We start from the raw sequence: 26,159 nt of genomic DNA on the forward strand, positions 1-26,159 counted from the left end.
CTTGTGTCTACCTCGCTGTAGTTGACTTTCAATTATATTCCAGCGTCAGCCATATCTGTCTTCATTAATTTCCATTGGTATTAAAACATCCTGGGTATATTTTAAAACGACTTTAAAGAGGTACAAGTATTCAAAAACAAGTGTACTTGCTAATACACTGATATGTAAATAAACGACAGACAATCGTCTTGATGGTGAATTTGTCTTGTTATTGTTGTGATGGCGAATTGTCCCAAAACATTTATATAGATGTAATATGAAGATTATTCGTATAATTCCAAAGCATGTCAATCGTTCACTTAAGGTCATTAGGCATTTATATAAATGCCAATGTCTCGAATGTGGCTTTATGTTAAATGATGAAGGAAAGATTGTAAATCGCCTGATTCACGTTTCAATATACAATATATACAGTATATATATTTTTTCAGTTAATACCCATTATTTGATGCCATATTTTACATTTATTATAAAAACAATAAACCACCATCACATTTATAACTCATATAATTCAAAAACTAGTGTACTTCCTAAATAAAATGTATATAAATGACGGGGATTAGTCCTGATGTCGAATTGTCTCGACTCCAAGGCTAAGGGACATTAAGGGCCTCACAGCCCTCACTCATCACTGTCAGAACTGGCTGGCTGGCTGATGAGGCTGGACCGGTGGACGAGTGTGTGTTGTCCAGCACGGACCGTGTGGGGACATTTGCATTACGTTTGCACTTTCGCTGTTCACTGAGGCGCGGACGATGCATCGTTGTAGCGAATCGTTCCCATCGTATAGCGAACGTAGGGTACCGGTACTAAAATGTCGACATCGTTTAAGCGTAATATCGTATAATGAGGCATAGAATAACGAGGGGTTATATACTGTATGTATATTAAAAGATAGGATAAATATGCCATTTCCAGTGGAGTTCAGTTTGGTAGGAATGGTGTGTTGTTGTCACTGTCAGTTAAGTCACACCCAGCTGAGTCTAAATTGGTAGGTGTAACTGGTCGTTGTAATTGAGAGGAATTACACACACACACACACACGCACACACACACACACATGATTTGTAACCAAGAACCTGTTCCGTCACCATAGTCCGTTTCATGACCCATTAAGTGAATTCTTTCCCCATGACGACTTAGATTTTCATTCTTTTGCAGCTTATTTCATGCAGTTCAGTGATAGAATAAACAGTATTTCAACTGTACATAGTATCCACAGCACTTTTTTGTGACTAGCATTATATTTTCTTCCTTTTGCAGCATAATTTATATAGCTTAGTTGCAGAAAAGGACAATGCAATTACTATGCTTCCCGTCCATGGTACCGTACTTCCTTACGACTAACAGTTTCATCCTTTTGCATCTCTCTCTCTCTCTCTCTCTCTCTCTCTCTCTCTCTCTTTCTCAGTGTCAAATGTTGCTTTTGTTAATGGTTCATTGAGTAGCAACAGGATTTTATGGCAGTGTTGTAGGTTTAATATATAGACAAGTAGTGTTATATTTACTGTTTTATTTTCAGCTGTCATATGTTAGAATTCTGTTGAAGGGATTTATCGAGTACATTCAGTATTTTTCATATAATTCTAAGCTAAAATGTGTTAATTGTGTTAAATAAGGTATGGACTTATATTCAGAATTTCTTTGTTAAATATGTTAGAAGGGTGTTACAGTATATGCTTAAGAAATTGATGTATAGATGTACAGTACATGTATTATTTCGCCCTTTAGACTAATTCTTAGCAAAAATGTGTTAGAATTGTGTTATATGTTCAAGTTAGAGGCGTATTGAATACATTTATTATTTTACCTTATTTTCAAGCTTAATTTCTTATAATTTGACATGGGAATGGGTTTGCCCAATTAAAAAAAAAAAAAAGTATTAATGATGTAAGCATGTTCTTGCTTATTCATTGTGCATTTCAAGACTTGTTTTTGTTTTTATATTACGCACAGCAAACGGGTTTGCCTGTTTTTAGTTGGTGCATATTTGATTTTTTTAAAGAATGATTTGGAAATTATTAATACAGATGCTCTGTGTTAATGGTCTATCTACCCATATCTATCTGTAGCCAGACACCATAATCCCATATAGGGTGGCTGTTTGACGTTGAGTTAATTGTTTTTACAAGGAGGGGCACTAACCCTCCACCAACCTTCTTGTTGACACGTAGGGAACACGTATGAGTTGGTTATATGGTACCACCCAGCGTTGTAAATGGTTTCCTGGCTTACAGGAAACCATTAGGCTTGTCACTCAATGTAAAGCCACTTTAAAAGGAAAGAGTAATAAAACTGACAGGAAAGGTGGGAAAATAGGAAGAGGGGAGGGCAGACACAGAAAAAGAATAATAAAGGTGAAGGAAGAAGTAGGCAACGCTACATCAAGTGAGTGGATAATGGTACGGTATGCTATTTATTTATGATTTTCCCTAGGTATCATTATGAATCTAGTGTACATTATAGCTAAAGTTTCCATTTTTTGTAAACCTTTGGTCACAAGCATTTCGGATTTGAGAGTTTTTGTTGTTCCAGTATGCTAAGTTAAGTATATTTGGATGAGGGAAAAAAGAATGTGCCTGTGTAGGAGGAATTTTCAGCATAACATGTTTACTTGTAAGAGGATGCTTATTCAGAATTTGTGCGGAGTAATCCCCTGATTATCCGTCATAATTCAGTAAAAAACCGTATCAGGTACCGTAATGCGTTTTTCAGTGTAACTGGCTATCAGAACATTGAAAAAACAGCCCCAAATAGAGTTTCCTAATGTAGTCTTTGTAAAGTATATTATGCAGTATTACTGTGCTGTTCAAACAGTGCTGTATACAGTATGCACTGTAATTCATGGGGAATAAGTAGACGTGTAGTAATGCAATAAATGAAGGACGTACTGTGTACAGTACATGATTATAGTAAAATATACAGCGTCTGAAGAGAAGTAGGTAGAGCTGTGAGGTATATACCTGAAAAGAAATAGGTAAAGTTGAAATATAACCGAAGAAGAAGGGGCAGAATTGAAAGATACCTGAATAAATAGGTAGTGGTAAAAGATACCTGAAGAAAAAGAGCTAAAAGAAGCCTGGAAAGAATAAGGAGAGCTGATAGATACTTCAAGAGAAATGGGCAGAGCTGAAAGATGCCTGAAGAGAAATAGCCTAGTGAGAATTGAATGATGTTTAAAAAGAAATCGGGCAAACTGAAAGATACCTTAAGAGAAGTAGATAAAGGTAAAATGTGCCTGAAGAGTTCCTGTCAGCACAGTGCAAAACCAAGGTGGAAGGGGGCAGGTATGGCTCAGGTGGTGCTGCTGTTGGTGAAAGTTCTTTGTGTTGGGGATCAGTAAGTTGTGAGTGGGTTCTCGATTGTCCACTTGTGTGGAAGGAGTCAATCTGAGTAAATGATGAGAAAAGTTCAACTCCAACCCCGTGGAACCTGCGAGATGGAAACCCTTTCGGTTGCTCGCTCCACTTTCCTGCTGTGATCCACCTGGAACTGATCTTGCAGTTGTTCTCCCTGCCTACTTTTGGTTTATCCCAAAGTAGGGTAGATTCTCCTCCCTCCCTACTCTGGGTTTACCCCTGAGTAGGACCCTGAAATTCAGCTCTGCCCTGAAGTAGAGTACCTTGGTAGGTTGCCTATTGAAGGATCGGTGGATAAAGAGAGCCAGAGTAAATAGGCATGGAGAGAGGGGGAAAGTATGGATGACTGAGTGGATTAGTATAGGAAGAAGAGACAAAGTACTCATCAGGGGGAGAGAGAGAAGGTGTGGATGATAAAGAGGATTAGGGAAAAGAGAGAAAGGATTAGGAAAGACAGCAATAGCTATGTTCAAAAGAGAGAGATGGTGAATGATAGACAAGAAGACAGAAAAATATGGGAAGGATTGTTCTAGAGGACGTTCTGACTCAGGAAGAATTGTTGGGGAGAGATATGTAATTTCAGGAGAATCTGAAGTGAGACGATTGAGGAATACTTAGTAGAGAGAGAAGAGGGAAAGAATTGGGAGGGGGTGAAGGGCAGAAGGATTATTTAAGAGTAAGAAACAGGTATATATAGGTGGAAGTGGAGTGGTCAATGTTTGGTTGATAGACTGGACTGAGTAAAGATGATTTAGAGGGAGAGAAAGTGTCAGAAAGAACTGAGAATGTGTTGGCTGGGTGAGTGGTCGGACTAGGCAAGGATTATAGGGAGGACTAAATGTAGTCATTGGTTAAAACCACTGGAAAGGTTGTGATTTGAATGAGCAAAAATTGGTCATGTACTGACAGTACACACACACAGCCTTATTCCTTCTCAGCCCAGTGCCCCCATTATTAATTGAGTAAAACTCATTCAAATCAAACTTTTATTTAGGTTGCCAAGTGAAGTGAGACAGACAGTTGCAAAGAAAGCAAAATTAGTACTAAGTAAGGCACCAAATGTGGACCCCACACCTTAGCAAAGAGTGTTTTGTCACCCTTTCATTTGCTACCGATATAATGAAATACTGTTGCCTTTTGAGTAGCATTAAGTGAATTGGAATGTAAGTAAATTGCTAAATTCTGTGACCATATGGTACTGTGTGATGAAGAACCCTTTATAACGGATGCCCTCCCGCCAATTAATACGTACGCTACGTCTCTTGAGTCTTGGAGGGCGTTTACTGTGCAAATTTTTAAAGTTCGGCCAGAATTGCAAATAGGATGGATAGTTTCTAAGATAAAATTTTTAAATTTTAAGTAGAATAGCCACCATACCAAGGTGGTGCAGGTGTCGAAGGGCGAAAATAGAGCGACTGTACTTTGTTCACATTAACTAGGTTTAAAGTTTTGGCAGTTCTGTATCTCAGATGCAGAGCTGTAGGAAAAGATTAATGGTAGCCTATGATACCGGTATTGGTCAGAAAGCTATAGGAAAAGATTAATGGTAGAATATGATACCGGTATTGGTCAGAAAGAAGTGCCATCGCAAAGATCAAGAGCGTAGTATTGTCTTATGCAGTGAGTGAACTATATGCTGAATTTGGCTGCAAAATTATGAGTCTCCATGTTATACTGAGTGAACCATGAGACTAGGAAAATAAAGATTTTTAAGATAAATTTAGAAAGTAAGTGTAAATCAGTATAGATTAAGAAAGCCACAGGTGGTGCAGTGCACTGTATACGATATAAAATTATGATGCTCCTATGTGCAGAAATTTAACATGTTAATGCTAGAGTAAAATATGTAAATACGGAATTCAAGTATAAGTAAATACAATTAGTGTAAGAAAGGAGCCACAGTGGTGCAGTGTGTTTGATAAATGATGTTTCCATATGCAGAAACTCGAGTCTGTGATTAAGTTAGAATTGAGAAAAGTAAATGCAAATCTGCGTAAATTTAGTCCAACAAAAGTCACTACAGTAGTGTAAATGTGTTACATGTGAAACAGTGGTAAAGAAATATAAATGTAGAAAAGTGGTAGGTGGTGGTGATCATCATCCACTCACTTGATGTAGTGCTGCCTACATCTTCCTTCACCTTTATCATTCTTTTTCTTTGTCTCCTCCTCTCTTTTTATTTCTCCCATCTTTCCTGTCACTTTTATTACTTTTCTTTCCTTTTCAGGTGGCTTTACATTAAGTGACAAGCCTAATGTGTTTCCTGTAAGCCAGGAAGTAATTTATAATCCTGGGAATAGCCTAACCATATAACCTACCCATATGTGTTCCTGACTTGTCAGTGAGTGGGTTGGCAGAGGATCAGTTTCCCTCCCCCTAAGAACAAATAACTCAAAGACAAACAGCCACTCCATACGGGATTATGGCGTCTGACTTGATAGATAAAGATACTGTTATATGCTTAAGATTAAAGTCAGGCTACTGGGGACCTGAGTGGTGGCTGAATGAGAATTATCTGCTGCTTCCCTGACGGGCTCTTTGTTTGCCCATGCCCCACCAAGTGTGGGGCAAATATCCACACACACACACACACACACACACACACACACACACACAGAATGTGGCGCTTGTATTCAGTCACTTCTTGTGACAGGTTCCCCCAGAAGTAGGGAGATCCTCTGGGTCTGGGTACAGGGGAAGTAGAATACAATACTACCCTTGTATTCCCTGCGTGTTGTACGAGGCGACTAAAAGGGAGGGGATGATGGTGGCTGGGAATCCCATTGCCCTTTAGATAGGGTCTCCCACATACTTTGAATCAGCAAACACAGGATATGTCGACATTGATTCGGCTGCCTTTTACCTTAGTGTCATATAACCATTTTCTGACTTGGCCCTAGTTCTTTATTATTCCTTATTGCCTTCTGTCAGGTGTTTTCTTGCTCTCTGACCCATACCTCACCTTATCCTTTGGTGGTAAAAGATCTAAATGATGAAGATGTGATGTAGTAATTATGGTCTTGTTTTTGCATTCCCAGGGTCATCTTTATGTGAACCCAGATGACTACAGAAGCCACCACTTCAACTGCTTGCTCCCAGAGATCTTTAGTTGAGTTATATTGAAGGATTGTCTGTGTTGTGATAGTTTAATGCATGAGGTGAATGTGTGTGTTTTGACATTGAAAATGGATAGTTCATTCACCATACTTAGGCATTTTTTTTTTCCAGCTTAATTCCCTCAGTTCAGTGCCAGAGTAAGAATACTGTGGCACTGTATCTTTTCCACAGTACCTTTTTGTTGGTAGCATCATATTCTAGTGTTAAGTTTTTGTATGTAGCTTAGTGATAAATAAGGTAATGTTGTGACCCTACAGCTTTTCATAGCACTTTTCGTGTGTAGTATAATATTCTAGTGTTAAGGTCTTATATATAGTTTATCAGTAGAATAAGGTAATGCTATAGCTTATAGTTCTTAGTTGAATAAGCCAATGCTACGACTCAACATCTTTTCATAGGACTTTTTCGTGACTAGTGTAAAATTCTAGTGTTAAGCTCCTGTATTTGTGTCTGATACATTCCCCTGCATACTTTCCACAACACTTTCATGACTGGCATCATATTCTAGTGTTTCAGTTTTGTTATAGCTCAGTTTTGAAGATAGAGAGATGACAGTTTAAGTCTAGTTAAAGTGAATAGAATTGAGATAGATATATTTAGTATCTTTTTTATTTCTTAGCTATAATATGTTATACTTTATATTTATGAACTTTTTCCCTTCAGTCCGGTGATGTCATACTTGTTGGATTTACCCTGATATATAGTTTAATGTATTATATATGGATAATTGTATGAAGTCAGAGTTCCAGGGGCTTGAATGTTGATTGAATGAAAGTGTAGCCCATAAAATTGGGCAATCATGCAGGTTCTTCTATTAGGTTTTTTCTTGCTGACAACCGTACCTCACCCCATCCTTAGGTAGGGGAAAAAAAAAAAAAGTGATATTGATGATGATGTGATGTGTAAAATATTCTCGTATTTGCAGAAACTGGCCACTTTAGCAGCTCGCCCCCTGGGGGTGGGGGGAAAGTACTTCCTCAGTATCCCTTCTTGTCATAAGAGGAGACTAAAAAGGGACTTTTTGTCTTCAGTTTTTCTCCTTGCTGTCTTCTGCGCGTCTGCCCTACCTCTCCTTGATATTTCCGTGTTTCTTGTAAGCTTCATTTTCCATCTGCTCCTACAGTGCCATATAGCCATATTATGGATTGGTGCTAATTCTTCATTATTACTTCCTTCATAGAGATGTTTTGTTGGTGTCATTTCTCATTGGCGTAATAAAATGACCCCCTGCGTCATTTCCGTAGCAGTTTCGTGCATGGCTAACATCGTGCTCTAGTGTTAAGCATTTATTATTTATTGTTCAGTGGTAGAATAAGATAATATTATGACCCTTTCCTTAGCACTTTTGTGACGAGCACTATAGGCCAGTATTAGTCTTGTTATAGCTTGGCTTGGAAGATAGCTAGATGACAGTGTAGGACTAGTTTAATCGAATAGTAACTTTCCTTATTTCTTAGCTAAAATGACTTCGATTTTTACCTGTATATTATTATTTATTTAGTTTATTCTCCATTCCAGTGATATGATAATCTTCCGACTTCTTGTTGATGACAGGTAATTATAAAATGTATAATTATGTAGACATGAGTTGTCAAGTAGTTAGGATTCTGGAGGCTTGAGTGGTAAGTAAATATGTGGCCCATTTCATTGGGAATGTTGGTTAGTTCTGCCACTGTCATTCTCTCTCTCTCTCTCTCTCTCTCTTTCGCCCTCCCTCCCCCCTACCTGTGGGTGGGTGAGAGGCATGATGGTGACGAAAATCTAAATGATGGTAACTGAGTGGACAAAGACTGTACATTGTGACATACAGTATGTATTAGGGAGTAAATTGCCTTTAGAAAATATATTTGTGATCCGTCATCGTGTAATGTAAGATTATACCTCAATATAGTAAACATTTTACTGTTTGTATTATTATATTCTTTTACCCTAACAACCCAGATTTTCGTCCTTTTACAGCATATTTCAGGTAGCTCAGTGGCAGAAACAGTACTACGGGTGTACATCCTTTTCTTATTGCACACCAGACTAGCATATTTTAATATTAAGGTTTTATTCGATAAGCCTTAGTTTTGAGGCAGGAATAAATCTTGGTTACTATTCAAACATCCTCCGGTCTGATTACTTGGCCATCACCTAGCTGAATGGGGTTAGGGAACTTTACCAGGTGAAAAAAAAAAAAGTAACGATTATATTTTGTATGTACTACAGTATTACCTTTACGTGTATATTTTTATTGTTATTTACAGATATTGATTTTTGTTCTAGGGAGCAGGCTTTAATTTTTTTCCCCCTCCACATGACCGAGTTGTTGCGGTGCCAAGATATTAAATAGTTCAGTTCTATGGATATCTTTTACCTGTGCAAGCAGTAATGCACCTTTTTATGCATTTTACTAGTTTGTTGTCTCAGGACTTAATAGCCTAGGCCCGGACCCCTACGCTTCAAGTGGGGGAAAAGTAAAGAAATTGGGTGGTAGGTAAAGACAACTAATATCACCAATAGTGTTTTCTTTTTTCACGTTTCTAGTGGAGTTAGATACATAGATAACTATTACCGCCAACAGTTTTACTTCTTTATTTCTAATGTAGTTAGATCGATAGTTAGACAACTTACCATTAGTAATGTTACGTACCTCATGTTTCTAATGTAAAATCTAGATAAATTAGATCGATAGATAGACAACTTACCATCAGTAATGTTATGTACCTCATGTTTCTAATGTTAAATATAGATAAATTAGATCGATAGATAGACAACTTACCATCAGTAATGTTATTTACCTCATGTTTCTAATGTAAAATATAGATAAATATCTCTACCAGTAGTGTTATTTCACGATGTTTCTAATGTTAGGTAAATAGAAATATAGATAACATTTACCACCATTAGTGCTGTTTCTTTACCATGTTTCGAATATTAAGGTAATTATTAGCACCAATAGTTTTATCAGTTTTACTATATTTCATGTTAGGAAGGATAGGCAGTCATTTAAGTATTATTGCCAGTATTTTTATCTTTACCATGTTTTTCTGTTGAACTGGATCAGTGGCTAGGCAGATACATATACTATTACCTACCTTTAGTGTTATTTACCATAATGTTACATGGAAAGATATATAGATAACTTACCAACAGTAGTGTTACTTATAGGGAGGATGAGTCTCGTTGGTTGCTATAATACTAAGTATGATTGGACAAAGCCAACCGACGCACATGGAAAGGGGGATTGGTTGGTTGGTAGGTAGGTAGATTACTGGAATAGATAACCAGGTTTTATATAGTTTAGCTTGTTTATAGTGTTGTTAAATATTGATGGGAAGAAGATTGGTTGGTAGATTGATACATAAATGAGTAACCTATCACGGAAGTTTTATATGTTTTTGCTTGTTTAGAATGTTTAGATAATATTTTTGGGAAGATTGGGTGGTAGGTTGATAGATAAATGCTGTAGGTAACCACCAATAGTTTTATATGTTTTAGCTTGTTTATAATGTTGAGATACATAAATACTGATGGGAAGATTGGGTGGTAGGTTGATAAGGTAGATCACGGAAGTTCTGTAATTTTAGTTTGTTTATAATATTAAGATGGGTAAATAAGATAAATTCAGGTATGCAGTTAGTAGTGTTATTTACTTTTTTCTCATATTTTATGCAAAGTAAATGTAATCGGTGTATGCTGGACAAAATTTCTTAAACTTTTTCACCTCGGTTGATCGTCGTGTAGTCACTGTGTGGGTTGATTTGATAAGTAACCAAGGAGATCCGTTCGTACCTCATAACTAAAGGTAATTGGATTTCATGCAACGATGACTTAGTATTCACGTTGAGAATGATCCAGTTCTGTCAGATGAAACAAGACATAAATAAACCTATACTTATTCAGGTGCCACGTAACATCCACGCACCCACTGTAGCTCCACTGTACACTCGAGGAATAGAGTGACGCTATTTAATTTCCTGGGAAGTAAAAAAAAAAAAAAAATCGGGTTATAGCCATAAAATGAACCAAAGGATGACATGCTCTAGTGGTTTTAAGTCTGCCACAAGAGCCTTACGTGGTTGCCTACAGTAGGTCATTTTTCCATACCATAAGTGACCTCTGCATATAACCTTACATAGTTGCCCACGTAATTTTTCCATACTTGTGACCTATAAAGTACGTACAGCCTTAGCGTACTGTAATATTGTGACCTTCATATATAGTCTTACATACCTTCCTAGGTCTGATGTAATTTCAGTTTTGTAAAAGGGAGACCTTGGCTATTTCAACTTTGGAAGGCAAATATTAATAATCAAACAGTAGAATTAGAAGTAATTTATATGGAAGGCCAGTCCAGGAGGTAGGATTCGATCAGGATTTTTTTGGAGGGGGGAATGCTACACCCAACCCTCATTCATTATACCACTGTTGGCAACCACTACTTATACTAATAAAATGCTTCGTTCAATCATTGTTATTTCACGACCCAGATCCAAGAATTGTGTCGGCCCAGTATGAGTATGAAATTTACTATGGTCACTTACATGGCCCATATTTTTGTCATTCTACTGCTTTCAAAATAGTTGCAGAAAAGACTGCTCCGTTTCTCCATCCTCTTGAAGCACTTCTTCGTGACTGGCGTATTCTAGAAAATAGTGTTAATTTGCTGTTACAACTCGACATTGAGTATGGAGGTATAGCAATTTTAGGCCGTGAAAATAGGAGACTGCGTGAGGCAGAAGGAATGCAAGAGATTAGCACTAAAATATGTTCCCAGTCACGAAGAATTGCTATGGGAAGGATATATAGGCTTATGATTGCTTTTAGCCACAAGGTTACGGGACATACGGTGCCAAAGGATAAAACTGCACTCTGGTAATGTGAACGTGTTAAAGTTTTCTATGATACTGGTAATAGGAAGCGGATTTACTATGGTAAACAATACTCTTAATCGTAACTTGGCCTAGAGTGTCGTAATTTTATAGTTTAATTGGCCTAGCTCAGTAGCAGAAATATCAGTTCTTGGTAGGTGGGGGCGTCCATCATCCACTCAGTGTAGCGCCGCCTTCAGTTGAGTGACAAGTCAAATTATTTCATGTAAAACAAGAACTCTTACTGCGCTGGATGATAACCAAATGACGCCTGGTGGTTTAGTGGACTAAGATACAGAAAACTGAGAAAGTTGAGTTTTCGTTGTTCACAATGCCACCCAGGATAAAATGAGACTGGTCACCCTCGCTGTGTGTCGGAACTGAGTAACCTAGCCCTGGGCTCTTACGCTCTTGATGGGCAGAGGAGGATTGGGAAATGGATGGACGCAGCTTCTTCGCGTAGCATCATAACGTAACTCAGTATTGTGGTAATGTACGTGTTTTTTTCCGTAGCACTTCGTAATGACTAGCATCATACTTCTAGTGTTAATATATTTAAACTGTATTCAAGATGAAGTGATCGTTGGCCAGTTTGAAGTGATGAGTATAGAGCGATTACCGGTAATAGTTTTCTCAGATTCACTGGTACTAGTAATAGAAAACGTATTAATATCATGTTAGATTAGTGTAAAAGTTCAGTATACTGATTTTTTTCCTTTGTATATTCTTGGTACAGTAGTATAATTAGTTTGTCTTCATCTGACGGTACTATGCCAGTTTCACATTTTGAATACTAAGGCGTGGTGATGATTAATTGAGCAGTAAATGCTGGCTTAATATTGAACAAGATTATTGTTATTTTATTACTACAACAACCATTTATTTTATTAATTATTATTACCCGCCCCCGCCCCGGAGGGTCTCGGGGACAGGTATTTTCACTCGGTTTGTCTGTATGTTTGTCTTAACTTTACGAGAAAACTACTGGTGAGATTTTGACCAAAATTACAGGGATGATGGGCTATGACTTGATAACCTGATTAAAAATTGGGCTAACTTAGGCCAAGGCCCAGGCTGTACGGCCCAAAAATGTAAAGAAACGGGGACGGGTAAAAATGATTTTATTTTCGCAGTAACTACTTTCAAATTCATCAACATGAAACCAAAAGCTAAAAGGTGCATCTTTCAAATATGCATCTTAACACGCCACATTACGTCATGGAGTAACCAGACTAAATCATAACAAATAATCAGGCTGTCTTGACGGTGACTCGATCTTGTGTTCTTGCGTCTCATTCTTGACATAAGATCGCGCTAGCACTGAGCCAAGGAAGGATGCCGTAAGAAATAAGGGCCATGTGGGCTTTTATACACCCTATTACAAGGGGGGATCAGCCCCCCAAATGACCCCCCCCCCTAATTAGTGGTAGGTCGGTCAGTGTCCGTTGGGTCTGGCCTTAAATATCAAATGGGCATAAAATCGTCAATTTTCACGCGATTTACTCCAATTTTGATGTGACATCTTTGAGACTTCGATTACATATCATGTTGTGTTTGGACGTCAAACCTAAAATGACTGCTGGGGACGGGTGTACTGTGCATTGGCACCGCTTCCTGTTATTATTATAACAAGAAAATCTGGCAATTCACACCGATATTATGAACATACCTGAGTCATTATTTGGTGTTTGTGATCATGTGTTGGTGTTTGTGGCTATTTGCTGGTGTTTGTCATCATGTGCCGGTGTTTGTGATCATGTGCTGGTGTTTGGCTATGTGCTGGTGTTTATGATCATGTGCTGGCCTTATAATGTCTGTAATATGGTGGTAGGTGGTGGCTACTATCATCCACTCACCTGATGCAGTGTTGCCTACTTCTTCCATCATCTTTATCATTCTTTTTCTTTGTCTGCCCATCTCTCCTATTTCTCTGTCTCTCTTGTCGCTTTTTATTACTCTTCTCAGGTGGCTTTACATTAAGTGACAAGCCTAATGGTTTCCTGTAGTCAGGATATATATATATATATATATATATATATATATATATATATATATATATATATATATATTATATATATATATGTATATATGGTTGTGTGGTCGCGCTTATATAATTGTGTAACTATAATGTGGCCTAGGTAATTGCAATATGTTACAACGCTACAGATATAGTACGGTAACTTAATCTCATATACTCTATAATGTGTATATTTTTTATTCTATAACTAATGTTGCTTCCTCAATTATAGAGATATAGTAGCTTCATTAATTATATGTCTAGTAAATAAATATATAGCGATGCATATAATCTGTAATACGGCGAGGAATCTATAATGCGATGAAGCGTATGGTATAATTCTATAATTATTACCTAATTTAGTTTATTTAAGCTCCCAAATTTACAGCCACTTCATCTTAGTTAATTATATCTATCTTAAGTATATAAATTTAATATAATTATAATCTGTAATGGTGCTTATGATCTGATTCTATAACAACCACATACCTTAGTTAAATGTGTCAAGTTCATAGATGTAGTAGCTTAATTAATTATGTCTGTGATAGCGATGTGTGTTGAGCGAGAGATGGTGATTGGGAATACGCTGTTTGAGAAGAAAGATATTTATAAGTATACATGGGTGAGACAGGAGGGTGGAAGGGTTGTTGATAGAGCCTTGATGGACTATGTGGTTGTGTCTAGGAATGTAATAGGAAGATTGTTGGATGTGAGAGTTCTGAGAGGGGAGGGTGGAGGTATGTCTGACCACTACCTGGTGGAGGGAAAGTTAAAAGTAGGAAAGAGATGGATGAGAGCTAGGAGGGTTAGGTGTGGCAGGGAGGTTTTGAAAGTGAGTGAGTTGGATAAAAGAGAGAAGAAGATAGAGTATCAGGAGAAATTGAAAGATGAGTGGAACGCAGTGAAAGATCGGGAAAATGGCAGCGTGGAGGAGGAATGGCAGTTGTTTAAGAGTGCTGTGGTGGGGCATGCAGAAGAGGTGTGTGGTGTGAGACGTGTGGGTGGTGGTGTAAGAAAAGGAAGTGAATGGTGGTGCGAGGAAGTAAGTATGGCTGTGGCTGAGGAGAGACGTGCATATGAAGTGTGGCTGCAGAGGAAGGATGAGATGTCATATGAAAGGTATAAGGAGAAGAGGAATAGAGCGAGAAGGGCTGTGCGTGATGCTAAAGTGGCAGCAGATGAGAGGTGGGGTAGGCGGCTGACAGAGAATTTTCAGCAGAATAAGAAAATGTTTTGGAAGGAGGTGAAAAGGGTGCGAAAGGGAGAGTCTGGGAAGGAAGAACGAGTAAAATCAGAGGATGGAAGGATGTTAATTGAGATGGATGCAGTAAGGAAGAGATGGGCAGAGTATTTTGAAAGATTGTTAAATGTAGAGGAGGAAAGGGTGGCTGAGATTGTGGCGGATGGAAGGGTGCAAGGTATAAATGTGCTGGGAGAGTTGAATGATTCCTTGATCACGAAGGAGGAAGTGGAGAAGGCAGTAAAGGAGATGAAAACAGGGAAAGCTGCAGGTATGGATGGGTGTGCTGTGGAATGCCTGAAGGGTGGTGGAGTGACTATTGTTGACTGGTTAGTAAGATTGTTGATTGTGTGCTTTGAGAAAGGTATGGTGCCAATTGACTGGGCAAGTGCTTGTGTGGTCCCGTTGTATAAAGGCAAGGGTGATAAGTATGAATGTACTAGCTTTAGGGGTATAAGTCTGTTGAGTGTTGTAGGTAAGGTGTATGGTAGAGTGTTAATTATGAGAGTTAGAGAGGGTACAGAGGGAGTGATTAGTGATGAGCAGTGTGGCTTTAGGATAGGGAGGGGATGTGTTGATCAGGTGTTTGCTGTGAGACAAGTGTGTGAAAAGTATTTAGCGAAAGGCAAGGATGTGTTTTGGGCATTTATGGATTTAGAGAAAGCGTATGATAGAATTGATAGGGAGGCTTTGTGGACTGTTTTAAGATTGTATGGACTTGATGGTAGGTTACTAAAAGGGGTGAAAAGTTTTTATGTAAATAGTAGAGCGTGTGTAAGAGTGGGAAATGCTGTGAGTGATTGGTTTCCCGTGAGAGTGGGGCTGCGACAGGGATGTGTGATGTCGCCTTGGTTGTTTAATATTTACATGGATGGTGTTGTAAGGAGGTGAATGCAAGAGTTTTAGGTGGTCTGAGTCTGGTAAATGTTGATGGAGGAGAGTGGAATCTGAAGCAGCTGCTGTTTGCAGATGATACTGCACTGGTGACTGATTCAGAGGAGAGATTGAGACAGTTGGTAGAGGAGTTTGGAAGGGTGTGTGAAAGGAGGAAATTGAAAGTAAATGAGAATAAGAGTAAAGTGATGAAGTGTACGAGGTTGATAGATGGTAGGGGGATGAATATAGTTTTGAATGGTGAGTTGCTTGAGGAGGTAGATTGTTTTAAATATCTAGGGTCACATGTTGCTGTGGATGGAAGAATAGATGCAGAAGTGAAGTTTAGAATAAATGAAGTAGGAAAGGTGCTGGGAGGAATGAAAAAAGTGTTTAAATGTCGTTCGCTTAGAATGGATGTAAAGAGAAGGCTGTATGAGGGTGTTGTGGTACCGACTGCATTATATGGGGCTGAAACATGGAATATGGGTGTAGCAGAGAGGAAAAGTTTGAATGTAATGGAGATGAGATGTCTGAGGAGTATGTGTGGAGTGACGCGTATGGATCGGGTGCGAAATGATGAAGTGCGAAGGAGAACTGGAGTTGTTCGGGAGATGGCTGGCAGAGTTGAGCAGAGGGTGTTGCAATGGTTTGGGCATATGGAGAGAATGGATAATGAGCGATTGGTGAAAAAGATAACTAGATCTGATGTGAGAGGTGTAAGGCTGAGAGGAAGACCACGAATAGGATGGATGGACAGTGTGAAGAGAGCGCTGGATGCGAGAGGGATGTCTGTTGAGCAAGGAAGAGTGGCTGTGCGTGACAGAAATAAATGGAGAGAAATTGTGAATGAATAAGTGATGACGCAGCCCTGAGGGGATATTCTCCCGCATTTGGTCTGATCAGCTAGTCAGGTCAGGTGCGGGTAAGGGGATGGGTCTGTTATGATGTGGCAGGGGTAAACCAGTTCTGCTGTCGGGCCCTGCTGCGGATGTCACTGATTGCATTGCCCAGTTGACCCTTGTGCGGTGTGGTGCGGTGAGGATCTGTCCGTTCTCCCCTTTGGGGCTAAGATGCGAATGAATGTGTTTGAATGGATGAGTAAATGGAGAGTGAGTCATCCTGTCTCGGCTACCTCCCTTTCCTTGGGGGAAGCAGCCTAGGTATATAGATAGATAGATAGTGAAAACTATAGCGATGTATATTCGGTAATCTGTTATGTGACACGTAACACCTATTTATATATCTTGTGTTTACAGATATAGTAACCATAATTATTATATGGATAAGTTAATTATATCTTGTCTACCCGTACTTTAGCTTAGTTATATCGTCAGCAGGCCATATAATATATCAGTGAGTATGATCTATAATATATTGGTGTTCGTGTTCTCATTCTATAATTATCACAAAGTTTAGTTAATTATATCAATTATATCCACAGATATAGGACCTTATTTATTTATACCCATCTCTTTAAGTTTATACATACGTCAATATCTCTAATATATAATGTAATCATGACACCTGATTGCATCTCATTAGTCTAGTTAATAATATATCTTGAGATAGATGTAGTAGCTTTGTTATTTATATCTATTGCTTAAGCCCATATTGATATAGCGTTTTATATGATCTATATTGTAGTGATGCTTCTGTTACAATTATCACATTTTGCTTAATTATATCTGAGTTTGCAGATCGTTTCGTTTCGTTTCGTTTTCCTTATAAACGCTCAGACGTGCTTGAGTGCGTTGGCCTTGGTTAACCATTGGCGGCTCTTCACGCTGCTTGATCTCTAGCAGCCTGCATATTCAGTCCCTTATCCCTGAGGTCACACTGTGACTTCGTCTCGGGTCTTTTTCGGTCTGCCTTTCGCAACCCTACCCCCAACGTTCACACCTCTCACCCTCCACACCCAGTTGTCATCCATCCTCTCTACATGCCCAGGCCATCTCAATCTACCTCTCTTCATCATGTCACCAAAACACTCCAGTCTCATCCTTCCTCTCAACTCTTCATTCACGCCTCTCAACCTCCACACCCAGTTGTCATCCTCTATCCTCTCCACATGCCCAAACCATCTCAATCTACCCTTCCCCATCACAGCACCAGCACACTCCGATCTCATCCTTCCTACAACTCTTAGCCCCCCCCCCCAGGCCTCGCATTCAAGGACTCATTACACATCCGCCTAATCAGTCATTTCTGTACATTTGAGCCTACGAATATTCTAGTTAATTATATTTATATCTTAATTAGGTTAATGTAAAGTAGCAATGTATGCAATCTAATATATTGGGGATTATGATTTGATTCAGGGTATAATAGATCATAGTTAATTATAACCTATGTCTAAATCCACAGATACTTTAACTTAATTTAATAAGCTTGTCTTCCGTATATAAACATAGTAATACATAATTATCTGTCATATATTGGTACTCATTACTGATCCTATAACTATCACAAAGCTTATATCTTAAGTCCGCAGGTACTTTTACTCAGCTAAATATATCTTTGAGGCAACATATATTAACCGGTACTTTATTGTCTTACGTCCACAGAAACTTTGCTTAGTTAATTATATCGTCCACAGGTACTTTAGCTTAGTTAATTCCGCCTATGTCCTCTGTATATAAACATAACAATATATATGCATAATAGTGCATATGATCTGAATCTGTAATTATAGTGTATATCTCTTTATGTCTACAGATAATTGTAATTAATAACTAATCTGTTTACAGATGCTTTAGTCTAGTTAACTGTATCTCTTAAGTCCACAGATAATTTAGCTTAGTTAATTATATATCTTAAGTTTTAGATATAATTTAGCGAGGTATGATAGTCTATATTATGGTGGTGTTTATGATACCTAATTCTATGGCTGTCATATAGCTTAGTTATAATATTTAGTGTATATATAGAGTGGCTTATTTATATCTGTCGTCTAAATTATAATATAGCGATATATATATATATATATATATATATATATATATATATATATATATATATATATATATATATATATATATATATGTATGTATGTATTATATCATTTATAATATGATGCTCATGATATGTAATCCTATACCGGTAATTATCTCTCAAGTCGATAGGTATAGCTATGATTGTGCTAATGATGTATCTGTGTGTCTATCTATCCGTCTATCTATCTATCTGTCTGTCTGTCTATCGGATGGTCAAAATCAGATCACCTCCTTATACCCTTATCTCCGCCGTCAGGCTGCGCTATCTTCAACTCATGCCCCATACTTATTTACCTCTACCCCAACTCTCCATCTCATCCTTGGTTTCTTCCACTCCGTCCCCTCTCCACCTCACTCATATACACTCCTAGTCAGTCTCATTCTACTCTCCATATATACTCCTAGTCAGTCTCATTTTCATTCTCCATATTCACTTCTAGTCAGTCTAATTCTCCATTCACCATTTACACTACTAGCCAGTGTCTCATTCCCCATTTTTTCCATATGCACTCCTAGTCAGTCTAATTCTCCATTCCTTCCATATATACTCCTAGTTAGTCTCACTATCCATTCTCCATATTCACTCCTAGTCATTCTCTCGTTCTTCACACCCTCCATCGTTCGTTTCGATTCGTTTCGTTTATAAAGGTTCCAACATGCTTGTATGCGTCGGCCTTGGCCACCTAATGGCGGCTTTCCATGTTGCTCGATCTCTGGCAGCCTCCCTGAGGTCACATTCGTAAGACCTCATCCCAGGTCTTTTTCGGTCTGCATTTTCAACCCTACCTCCGATGATCACACTTCTCACTTTCTGCACCCACTTGTCATCCTCAATCCTCTCTGCACATGCCCTAAACATCTCAATCTACCTCTCCTCATCGCAGCACCGGTACACTCCAGTCCCATCCTTCTTCTCAACTTTTTATTCACACCTCTTACCTTCCACACCTAGTTGCTATCCCCCATCCTTACCACATGCCCAAACCATCTCAGTCTACCTCTCATCACAACACCAGACAATCCTATCCTTCCTTTCAACTCTTCCAACGTAAACCAAGCCCACCCCCCACCCCCCAGGCCCCGCATTCAAGGACGCCCTACACATCCACCTAATCATTGTCATTGTTTGCATATGCTTAATTTATCTAAGTTACAGATACGTTAGCAAAGTTATTTATATCCTTAATTCTTAGATACTTAAGTTTAGTTAATATCTAACTCTACAGGTACTTAGGTTAGTTAATTATATCTTTAAGTCTGCAGATACTTTAGTATAGTTAATTATATCTAAGTCCACGGATAATTTACCATAGTTAATTATATCTAAGTCCACAGATACTTCAGCTTAACTAATTATATCTAAGTCCACAGATACTTTAGCTTAGTTAATTATATCTAAGTCCACAGATACTTTTGCATAGTTATGTATATGAGCACAGATACTTTAGTCAGTTATATCTATGTCCACAGATGCTTTAGCTAAGTTAACCTCTAAGTCCACAGATGCTTCAGCTTAGTTAATTATATATATTTTAAATTTTAGATATAATTTAGCGAGGTATAATGTGGTGGTGCTTATGATACCTAATTCTATAATTGTCATATAACTTAGTTAATGATATCTAAACTACGGATGCAGTAGCATAATAATTTATGCCTCAGTCTGTAATATAGCAATATATATATAATTTCTGTTATGATGCTTATGATCTATAATTCTGTAATTGTTAAGTAGGTTAGGTAATTATTTCTAAAGCTACAGATATAATAGCGTACTTAATTTTCTCTTCACGTCTATAGGTACAATATATTGAATATAATCTATAAAGCCGATTTTCTTATCTAATTATAACTCATAACCGTTCTCTCTCTCTCTCTCTCTCTCTCTCTCTCTCTCTCTCTCTCTCTCTCTCTCTCATTCAGCATCATGTGTTTGTAATCTCTATAATGTGTTGGTGCTAATGATATCTGTCTGTCCATCTGTTTATATATGTATCTGTCTTATCTCCATCTGCACATGTCTCCAAATGTATCTATCTTTTCTCCCTCTGTCTATCTATATATCTATCAGTCCATCTGTCTATCTATCTATCTATCTGTCTCTATCTTATCTCCATCTGTCTATCTATCTCTAACTATATATCTGTCTATCCATCTGCCTGTCTGTATATCTATCTATCCATGCTGTCTGTCTATATATCCATCTGTCTGCCTATATCTGTCTATCCATTTGTGTATCTGTCTAACTATATATCTATCTATCCATCTGTGTATCTGTCTTTAACTACCGGTATATATCTATCTATCCATCTGTGTATCTGTCTCTAACTATATTTCTATCTGTCCATCAGTCTGTCTTTATATCTATCTATCCATCTGTCTCTATATATCCATCTATCCATCTGTCTGACTATATATCTATCCATCCGTCTATCTATCTAATCTCCATCTGTGTATCTGTCTCTAATCATATATCTATCTATCCATCTATGTATCTAATCTCCATCTGTATATCAATAACTATATCTATCTATCCATCTGTCTATCTTATCTCCATCTGTGTCCCGGTATCTTTCTAACTGTCTATCTATCAGTAGCCAGATTTCTTGATCCCAGAAGGAGTTGCCCAAACAAATCATCTTTATATAATCCATACCTCCACCGTCAGTCTGGCCTGTCTCCAACTCATATCCCCCTCCCTTATATATCTCTCTACCCCGTCCCTCCATCTCATCCTCAGTTTCTCCCTTCCCTTCCTCTATCAACTTCACTCATATTCACTCCTAGTCATTCTTTCATTCTCCATTCTCTCCGTATGCTCTCCTAGTCAGTCTCGTTCTTCATTCTCTACAAATACACTCATTCTCTATATATATACACTCCTAATCAGTCTCATTCTCTCCATGTACACTCCTAGTCAGTCTCATTCTCCGTATTCACTCCTAGTCATTCTCCAGTCTCCAGATATACTCCTAGGTAGTCTCATTCTATCCATATTCGCTCCTAGTCAGTCTCATTCTATCTATATTCACACCGTGTCAGTCTCATTCTCCTTATACATTCCTAGTCAGTCTCATTCCCCATTCCCCATATACACACCTAGTCAGTCTCTCAATGTTCATTCTCTGCAGCTAATCTATCGCAAGGTCCTTCTAATATCTAATTCTACAACTAACATGTGCTGTTCATTATCAGGTATTAAAGAATATGGCATTATTTTTATTTATTTTTTGTTTTTTTTTTACAGTATATTATGTTGTGAAGGAAGAAGACCTTTTTCTTTTTATGTGCTTATACAATGTGGAATAAGTATTTGTTTCTGTGGTAACTGATAAATAGAGAATTTGCTATGAGAGGAGGGAAATGTGTGTGTGTGAGAGAGAGAGAGAGAGAGAGAGAGAGAGAGAGAGATTATTGCCAGTGCTTGTGTGTGTGTGTGTGTGTGTGTGTGTGTGTGTGTGTGTGAGAGAGAAAGAGAGAGAGAGAGATTGCGCCAGGGTATGTGTTTATATTCATGTATGTATCTTAAGTCTACAGCTATAATAGCTAAAGTAATTATAACTCACGTAGATTAGTTTATTATATCTCTTAAGTCAACATATATAGTAACTCGATTATATCTTTAAGGTTATACATTCTTAGCTTAATTGTATCTTATGTCCTATTTCTCTGTTTATGGATGGATGGAAGTAAAAGTGCAGTTTTAGGCCAAGTTAGATTCAAAGGAGCATATGACATTTTAACCCAGCCATTGAGTTGCGTTTGATCTCAGGAGGATGCCAGCTCAACTCAATGCCGGTCCCAAGCCCGGATAAATTGGGGAGGGTTGGTGTCAGGACTGGGTATCCGGCCGTAAAAATTTGCCAAGCCCTGACACGGTATGGTTCATTACCGTATCGTTTAGCGCGCTGAATTTCAGGTGTTTTCACTGGCTAAATTGAGTAAATGTCCCCCCCTTTCCCTCCCCCTTGTCTCTCTCACTGTCTTTCTTCGTGTGAAGTCTGGGTGGCTGGGTACTTAGAATAGTCCACACATACACACCCCGCCAATTTCTGTCAATTTGATGTCGTTTCGCCATATGTGTGGTAGTTGTGGTGGGATGGGCATCTTACGAGGGGGTCGCTAAGAAGGGGTCTTAAACGTGATGCCCTGGCCCTAGGGTGTACCGTGCGAACCCACAACAGGCACGTAAGGTGAACGGCGAGATGTCTCAAAGGCGGGATGTTCCGGCCATCACATGCACTCAGCCCTTGCGTGTGACAATCACGTGGTTGCTTTTTTACTATTTTTTTCCATTGGATAATGTCTTTTCAATTTTGATTTTAATAATTTTTATCTAAAATGTTTATTATGTGCCGTGTGGGTGTTGGATGTACCTGAGAGGACGCTTTTGAGGCCATATCCCCTGGGTACAACAAACAATCGGGCTATATGCCATTTTCACCCTGCCTGGCACCATATCTGTGAGGTCATCAACATCTGAGGCATTGATGCCATCACTGATGGTGTCGGACTTGTTGAACTGAGTATAGTCTGGGCCGATGTGTTGCTCGTTAATCAGGGCACCAGCACTTATCTGACTGTCATACGTGGGACGCTGATACATTTTTCACATCCTCTCAGTCTTCACGCACCATTGCCTAGGTAGGCAAGAACCCCAATCACCCGTCATGATTTAGATATGTTTCGGCCACATCTGCTTGCAGCACCTGAATATTCTGCATCATAATCCTAGGGTGCCTCCATTCTGTTAGGGGTCTAAATGGGTGAAAAATTTGTTTTATATTATATATAATATAAAACATGCTACATCCTACTTATATTATGTCACCAAACAATGAGTTTGCGAAATTGGACGAACTTTTCTACACCAGAAAAGTAAAATGTCACCAAAATGTCACCAAGCTATACCTTGCAAAAGTATCTGCGCAGAGGCCGTAATATGGCTGACGATTCTCTCAGTAGAACCCGCGATGTAGAGTAGTTGGGTGGAAGGTGTTACGTGTGCGCGACCGGAAATTTGTTTGCGGCTGGCGTTCGATCCTGTTCGCGGTGTGAGCTCACCATTCCATGCACACCAGCTCCTGTTCTTGGTGTGTTGTCTTTGTCACGCACGCCAGTTCCTGTTGGTGTGTTTTCTCCTCACGCACATCAGCTCCTGTTCTTGGTGTGTTGTCTTTGTCACACACACCAGTTTTTGTTGGTGTGTTTTCTCCTTCTCACACACACCAGTTCCTGTCGGTGTGTTTTCTCCTCACACACACCAGTTCATGTTGGTGTGTTTTCTCCTTACACACACCAGTTCTTGGTGTTTTCTCCTTCTCACACACACCAGTACCTGTTGGTGTGTTTTCTCCTCACACACACCAATTCCTGTTGGTGTATTAAAGAAGATCAAGAAGAAATTGAAGGCCATATTTAATGCCTCCAGTTCGAAACATTTCTCCTAAAATCAAACGTTTACTGCCATCAGTCAGCAAGTTTACTGCCATCAATCAACAAGTTTACTGCCATCAGTTAACAAATTTACTGCCATCAATCAACAAGTTTACTGCCATCAGTCAACAAGTTTACTGCCATGAGTCAACAAGTTTACTGCCATCAGTCAACAAGTTTACTGCCATCAATCAACAAGTTTACTGCCATCAGTCAACAAGTTTACTGCCATCAATCAACATAGAGACAGACTAACATGTAAAACTGCAAGGCCTATGCAATGATGACGATGGCAACATGTCCAATGGAAGGGAGGTTGGGACGGGCATGGTGTGGGTCCGAGCAGCTTACCTCCTAGTGGTGGACCTGGGTAGAGTGATCTTCATGTATATATTGTTGCTGTGGCTCCAGGTTCATTGGAAATATGAACCCTGTGGAGTGCAGCCTGAAATTGCCCTCCTGCATCTCACAACCCTTGTTTGGGAGATGAGTCGAGGGATGTTGAAATTGTACTGTAGGGCACGACTATCGTGTGGGAGATGAGTCGAGGGATGTTGAAATTGTCCTGTAGGGCACGACTATCGTGTGGGAGATGAGTCGAGGGATGTACGTCTAGGTGGGCAGTAGAAGCACCCGGTTAAATCAGCGCCACCACATGAAGGCGTTCCTCTCCACGACCATATAATTATTAGAGCTACTAGAAGCACATGAATGAAGATCACTCTAGCTGAAAGCTGCAGTTTATTGACAAAGTTTGTCTAGTAACACACAGTTACTTAGTGGCATTAAAATATGGTTGTTGGCATTAAAATACATGCTTGGTGACAAACTGCGCATGGTGACAAAATACATGCTTGGTGACAAACTACGCATGGTGACAATATATGCTTGGTGACAAACTATACGCATGGTGACAAAATACATGCTTGGTGACAAACTATACACATGGTGACAATATACATGCTTGGTGACAAACTATACGCATGGTGACAAAATACATGCTTGGTGACAAACTATACACATGGTGACAATATACATGCTTGGTGACATTATATGTTTGGTGACAATATATGTGCCTGGTGACATTACTGTATATGTTTGGTGACATAATACTTGGTGACGTTACTTAAAGGTTTAGTGATAAAAGGTGTTTGGATTATCATGTCGTTTGGTGACATAATAAGGGTGACATCCTAAAGCGATCTAGTTTCATAAAAAAAAAAAAATCACTCCACTGTACAGCAAAGCATGATGTGATAATATTGTATTTTATATGTACTGTATATATATGTTTGAGAAGGGCTTTATAGGTCAGTATGGAGGCACAATATTTGTCTTGTTAAACCTCATATTTCTTCTTTTTGGTATTTCTGTTATATCCCAAGGCCAGTATTATGCTTCTTATATTATTCAGATATATTATGCCTTGTTATACCAGATACACGCTTCTGGTATATTTCCTGCTATACCACAAGTCTGGTATTATGCTTGTTATATTTTTCTTATGTATGTTGCCTTGTTATACCTCAAATCGCTTCTTTTGGTATATTTCCTGTTATACCGCAAGTCTGGTATTATGCTTGTTATATTTTTCTGATATAATGTCTCATACCTCATATCACTTCTTTTGGTATATTTTAGTTATACCACAAGTCTGGTATTATGCTTGTTATATTTTTAGGAAATATTTTGTCTGTCAAATAGCTTCTTTTTATATATTTCCTTTTATACCACGAATATACGAATTGTAAGAAACAAAGATTGTCCATACTTGGGAATCTAATAGTGTTCCAAATGTATTATTTGATGTTGCATCTTTAATATAGTGGACACAAAATGTTGTGCTATTAGCTTCACAGTAAATTAAAGTGGTTTGCATAGAGTATAATTATGCTTATTGCAAAATTAGTTACCGTCCACTCTGAAGGACATCTGAGTTTGAGTTCAGTTATTGTTGCAGAGCCAGCACAGAATACTGATGTTTCAGTTCACACCAAAGTAAATCGATGCATTATGTTTTTAGTTATATGACTTAACACTTGATGATTCATCATTAACTCATATGAAAGCATTAGAAAATTACAGTTACCAGCATAAAAAAGCATAAATTTAAATTGCCAGTGTCATAAAATAATCATGAAATTTGACTTAAACGAGAATAAAAAATCATATATAAGATTTCTAGAAAGTGGCTGGGAGGCATGAGATATAGCCACTTAAATATATCAGTATCTGAAGACTGTAGGGATATCAGTCTATCTATCC

The sequence above is a fragment of the Coenobita brevimanus genome, chromosome 11, assembly GCF_032717465.1.
Source record: "Coenobita brevimanus isolate Jiangsu-jjx chromosome 11, ASM3271746v2, whole genome shotgun sequence".
NCBI lineage: Eukaryota > Metazoa > Arthropoda > Malacostraca > Decapoda > Coenobitidae > Coenobita > Coenobita brevimanus.